Source organism: Chiloscyllium plagiosum, chromosome 8 (genome assembly GCF_004010195.1).
Source record: "Chiloscyllium plagiosum isolate BGI_BamShark_2017 chromosome 8, ASM401019v2, whole genome shotgun sequence".
NCBI classification, from domain to species: Eukaryota; Metazoa; Chordata; class Chondrichthyes; order Orectolobiformes; family Hemiscylliidae; genus Chiloscyllium; species Chiloscyllium plagiosum.
Window position 1 is genome coordinate 46112950 of NC_057717.1, and position 6324 is coordinate 46119273.

Here is a 6324-nt window from a genome sequence, read left to right on the forward strand (position 1 = left end):
AGAAAAAAATCTATTTCTCTGCGTTTGAATGTGCTCTGTGTAAATCCTGCCCTATGACTCTCTACCATGGAGGGCTACATATACACCCCTATGAACTTTGCCCCCTACAAAGCTGGCGGCCGCGCACGATTCCAGTGAATATTTGCCCCGAATAAAGATGGCGGCGATCACACTGTGAGGCTATTTTCCCGTTTACTGCAAAAACGGGACTGTAAGTTTCAAATTTGTATTTTCCGATGTGCACCAAATGTTTGTAAAACCTCTCAGCCCATACCAACACCATTTCCCTCCCACTTCCTGCTGTTTATTTCTTTCCTTACCAACAGCACTCCATCCACACGTTCCGCACATCCGCGCCCACCGTGAGGATGATCACGTGGTATAGTCTAGTCCCGTTCCCCCATTTACTCTGATTGGTCGGAGGACCAAATGCCCCGCCAGGTCCTCCAGCTCTGCTCCTGCCTTTCCACTGGTCTTCTGCTGACATCAACCACCAGGGGCCCATTGTTGCCTGGAGCATGCGCACTGCTTCGTGGCTTTTGTTGCTGTTTATCAGTTACAAGAGTGAGACACAAAGTTCAAAATCACACAACCACCTGATGAAGAAGCTGCAAAGCAAGTGCTTCCAAATAAACCTGTTGGACTAAAACCTGGTGTTCTGTGAATTTTAATTTTGTCCATCCTAATCTAACACCAGCACCTGAAAGTCAACAACAAAATATAACAACAAAAGAACTCGGAACAGCAGAAGGCTGTCCTACCCTTTGAGCTTGCTCTGCCATTCATTAAGACCATGGACGCAGAACTATTTACCAACGTTCTCACCATATCCCTTAATTAATTAGTTATTTCTTTTAAAAAAAGGTTACCTTAGATTTAAAAACGTTTACTGAACTAGTATCAATTACTTCCCTGGGCAATGAATTCCATAGACTTCAAGAAGTTCCCTCTCAATTCAGTCCTAAATTTGCTGCCTCTAATCCTGAGGTGATGCCCTTGTTGTCCTGGCTTCATCTGCCAGTGGAAACATTCTCTCTTCTTCTATTTTATCCATTACATTCATTGTTTTATATGTTCCCCATTCTTCTGATTTCCAATGAATATAATCCCAATCTACTCAGTCTCTGTTAAGCCAACCCCCTCAACTCCGGAATCAACCGAGTTAACCTCCTCTGCACCCCCTCTAGTGCCGATACATCCTTGAGCAAGCACGGAGACAGACACTACATGCAATACTCCAGGTGTGGCCTCACCAGCACCCAATACAGCTGGAATACAATCTCTGCTTTTAAACAAAATCCCTTCAGCAATGAAGGCCAAAATTCCATTTGCTTTCTGAATTGATTGTTGATAATGGTGACCAACCTTCATGCAGAAGGTTACTCAGGTGCCCCTGCATAGCAAATGATGCAACCTTTTTAAAAATTCAAGTAATAATCTCTTTTTTATTGTTACTCCAACCAAACAGTAGGACTTTACATTTATGGACATTCTATTCCAAATGCCAGACCATTGCCCACTCACTCAATGTATTTATGTTCCTCTGCAAATTTTCAGTCCTCTGCACGCTTTGTTCTGCAACTCATCTCAGTGTCATATGCAAACTTTGACACCCTACATGTGGTTGCCAACTCCAAATCATCTGTATCAATTCTACATAATCGCAGTCTCAACACTGATCCCTGAGGCACACTATTCGTCACTGATTTTCAGCCAGAATAGTACTCATTTATCCCCACACTTTGGTTGACTAACAGGAAGCAATCTTTTATCCATGCTAATACTCTACTCCTAACGCCATGCACCTTTATATTATGCAACAGCCTCTTGCACAGTACCTTGTTGAAGACCTTTTGGAAATCCGGGTACACCACATCCACTGGGTCCCCGTTGTCCACCTTGCTCGAAATGTCTTCATAGAATTCCAAAAGATTTGTGAAGCATGACCTACCCTACATGAACCCATGCTTTGTCTATCCAACGGGACAATTTCTATTAAGATTCCCTGCTATTTCTTCCTTGATTATAGACCCAAGCATCTTTCCCACTACAGAGAATAAGCTAACTTGTGTATAATTCCCCACCTTTTGTCCACCTCCTTTTAAAAAAAGTGGCATCACTTTTGCTGCTTTCCAATCTGCTGGGACTGCCACAGAGTCCAGTGAATTTTGGAAAATTACTACCAGTGCATTTTCTATTTCTCCTGGCGTCTCCTTTAGTACCCTGGGATGCATTCCATCAGGGTCAGAAGACTTTTCTGTCATTAGCTCAATTAACTCCAACAGTCCAACACTAGCTGTTCTGTAATCATGATAGGCGAGGATTTGGAAACTATCTTTGCCTCTTTGCTAATCATTGGCAAGATATTAGTTTCCTCCACTGTGATACCACATAATTAAATGTTCCTTCTCATTTTCCAAAGGACCAACATTTACTTTAGCCACTCTTTACTCATTCAATATTAAATTTTGCTATCTGTCTTTATAGTCTGTGCTAGTTTATTGTTCTCATGTTCTATCTCACGTTTCTTTCTCGCTCTTCTGTGGCTTTCTGTTGACCTTTAAAGTTTTCCCAGTTCTAGTTTCAGGCTGTTTTTGGCCACTTTGCATGCCTTCTCTTTCAATTTGATCGCTTTCGTTAGATACCCATCGCAGAGTATGCCTTTTCTTACAGTCCTTCCTTTTCACTGGAATATATCATTGTTGAGCACTTTGTAAAATGCCTTTGAAAATCTTCCACTGCTCATCAACTGTCCCACCATACAATCTTGGTTTCTAATCTACTTTATCCAGGTTCTCCCTCATTCTATTGTGGTTCCCTGTGTTGAAGCACAGGACCCAGGTATTTAGATTTAATCTTCACACTCTCCATATGTATTCTAAATTCAACTATACAGTGATCACTTCTTTCAAGAGGATCCCTAACTCTGAGGTCATTAATTATTCCTGTCTCATTGCACAGGGCCAGATCCTGGATAGATTGCTCCCTTGTCAGTTCCATTTCATACTGTTCAAGAAAACGATCATGGATACACTTAATAAAGTCAAGGCTACTCTGACTGAGCTGGTTCGACCAATCTGCATGTAATTTAAAATCACCCATGGTAATAGCTGTACCATTTTTACAGGCATTAGTTATTTATTTGTTTATTGTTCATCCCAATGTTATTATTTGGTGCCCTGCACACTACACCTGTCAGTGACTTAAATGTTAGAATTTTGAATGCATCACTACTGTTTCTCCTAATGTACAGCAATAACAACAACTACTTGCATTGTATGGAATCTTTCACAATGGCAAATCTCCTAAGGTGCTTCATGGATGATCAAAACGTTGATTAAAGTGAATGATTTCAAAATACATCTTAAAGGAGGATAGAGAAGTTTAGGGAGGGTATTCCACAGACTTCTGCCCTTGACAGCACCATTCGTGGAGTGATGCAGGTGGGGTGGGATGGAAAGGGAACGTGCAAAGGGATAATGGAGGAGCGCAGGCAGTGCATAAGGTCTTAAGGACAGAGGAGGTTCCAGACTGAGTCTGTCTGTCAGAGAGTATGGCTGCCTCATGGAGTTTGAAGCTCTGCAATGGGCCCATGCATGTCACGTTCGTCGAGGAGAGTATAACGGTGGCTGAGAGAACTTTTGATGAGGACTAGTCTCCTGAGGTAGTGTGGGCTGAGGTTAGAAACAGGAGAGTAGAGGTCACGCTGCTTGGAGTTTTTGTTTTATAGTCTCCGCAGAGTTCCAGGGAAGTGGAAGAGAGGATTAGCAAAATTATTCTGGGTAGGAGTGAAAGTAACAGGGTGGTCATTATGGGAGACTTTAACTTCCCCAATATTGACTGGAAATGCTATAACTCTAATACGTCGGATGAATCAGTTTTTATCCAATGTGTACAGGAGGGTTTCCTGACGCACTATGATGAAGGGCCGACAAGAGGGTAGGGCACATTGGATCTGGTCCTTGGTAATGAACCAGACTAGGTGTTTGATTTAGTTGTAGGTGAGAACTTTGGAGAGAGTGACCATTATTCAGTTAAATTTAGTTTAGCGATGGAAAGGAATAAGTACGTGCCACAGGTCACGAGTTATTGATGGACAAGGGCAATTATAATGCTATTAGGCAAGAATTGGATGCACAGAATGGGGTAGCAAAATGCAGGGGATGCAGACAATGGAAATGTGGAGCTGGTTTAAGGAACAGATATTGCGTGTCCTTGATCGGTATGTCCCTGTCAGACAGGAGGAAATGATAAGGTAAGGGAACCTGGGTTTACTGCGGGAACTGCATCTCTTGTTACAAAGAAGAAGGAGGCTTAGGTGTTGATGAGGCAAGATGGTTCAGATGAGGCGATGAAGAATTACATATCAGCTAAGAAGGATTTAAAGAGAGAGTTAAAAAGAGCAAAGAGAGGACACGAGCAGTCTTTAACAAATAGAATAAAGGAGAACCCTAAAGCTTTCTATAGGTATGTGAGGAATAAAAAGATGTTTATGGTAGGAATAGGGCCAATCACAGACAGAATGGGAAGATGAGTGTTGACCCTGTGGAGATCGGAGAGATGCTAAATGAACATTTCTCATCGGTTTTCACTCAGGAAAAGGAGAATATTGTAGAGGGGGACAATGAGGTATGAGATATTAGACTAGAAATTATCAAGGTTAGTTACGAACAGGTGTTATCAATGCTGGAAGGAGTGAAAATAGACAAGTCCCCTGGGCTGGATGGGATTTATCCGAGGATTCTCTGGGAAGCTAGGGATAAGGTAGCATAGCCTTTGGCTTGGATATTTGAGTTGTCATTGTCTGCAGATTTGGTACCAGAGCACTGGAAGATTGCAAATGTCGTGCCCTTGTTCAAGAAGGGCAGTAGAGATGACCCAGGTCATGATAGACCAGTGAGCCTGACTTCTGTTGTAGCAAAGGTTTTGGAAAGGATTATGAGAGATAAGATTTATAATCATCTGGCAAACATCGATTTGATTTCAGATAGTCAACTTGGTTTTGTCAAGGGCAGGTCATGTCTCACAAACCTCAGTGAGTTTTTTGAGAAGGTCACCAAGCTTGTAGAGAGGGTAGGGTATTTGACTTGGTATACATGGACAAAAGTAAAGCCTTTAACAAGGTTCCTCATGGTAGGCTGTTGGAGAAAATGCAGAGGCATAGAATTGAGGGTGATTTAGCAGTTTGGATTAGAAACTTGCTTTCTGAAAGAAGGCAGTGAGTGGTAGTTGATGGAAAATATTTAGCCTGTGTTCCAGTTACTAGTCATGTGCCACCAGGATCTGTTTTGGGACCACTGCAAGTATAGGTGAATGGATCAGGAAATTTGCAGACGACACTTAAGTCAGTGTAGAATAATGTTACAGGTTGCAAGGGGACTTGGATAAACTGAAAAATTGGGCTGAGGAGTGGCAAATAGAGTTCAATGCAACTAAATGTGAAGTGATGCACTTTGAGAAGAATAACAGGAAGGCTGAATACTGGGTCAATGGAAATATTCTTGGTAGTGTAGTGTGCAGAGGGATCTTTGAGTCCATGTACATAGATCTCTGAAAGTTGCCACCCAGGTTGATAGTGCTGTTAAGAAGGCAAACAGTGTGTTCGGTCTCATTCGTGGAGGGATTGAGTATCCGAAGTTGAAATACCATACTGCAACTATACAGTGTGGTGCAGCCACACTTGGGATATTGTGTTCAGTTCTGGTGCCCATATTTCCAGAAGGATCTGGAAACATTGGAAAAGGTACAGAGGAGATTTACCAGAACGAGAGAAAGTTTTGTGAGGAAAGGCTGAGAGACTTGAAACTCTTCTCATTGGCAAGAATAAGGCTAGAGGGGATTTGATAGAGACATACAAGATGATCAGAGGATTAGAAAGGTAGACAATGGAAGTATTTTTCCAAGGATGATTACGTCAGCATGGGGGGAATGGGGGTGGAACCCTGCTCATGACTCAACATCCATTCCCCCCACTCCAGTTATAGGCTCCGCCCCACTCCCAGCTCCCAGCTCCACACCCAGACCAGATCCCAGCTCCCAGCCCTGCTGAGTTTTCACCATCCCTCCAGACCTTCTCCTCACTGAGGACGAACGATCAGTTCTCAGCAAAGGCCTCACCTTCAACCCCTCTGTCCACGCGTCAATGATTTTAATGCACGCTGTGAAGTCAAACACTTCTTCCGCCGCCTCCAAGCTTACTTTCACAATCACGACTCCCCCCCACCTTCCGAGGACCCCTTCGCCCACCTCCAACACAACTGCATCCACCTGAACACCCCACGCTGGCCTATTACCTGCCCTCGACCTCTTCATTTCCAACTGCCG

At 43.1% G+C, this 6324-nt stretch overlaps 1 long non-coding RNA gene across 1 annotated transcript in view; it reads right to left on the reverse strand.

Moving 5' to 3' along the window:
• Positions 1-935: 935 nt before the first annotated feature.
• The window catches only part of LOC122552417, a 17224-nt gene continuing 11835 nt past the window's right edge, over positions 936-6324 (reverse strand). Inside the window, exons 2-3 of the long non-coding RNA XR_006312383.1 lie at positions 3533-3537; positions 936-947 (exon numbers count right to left, since the gene is read on the reverse strand). This is a non-coding gene — a long non-coding RNA (uncharacterized LOC122552417). The remainder of the gene's footprint in view (positions 948-3532; positions 3538-6324) is intronic.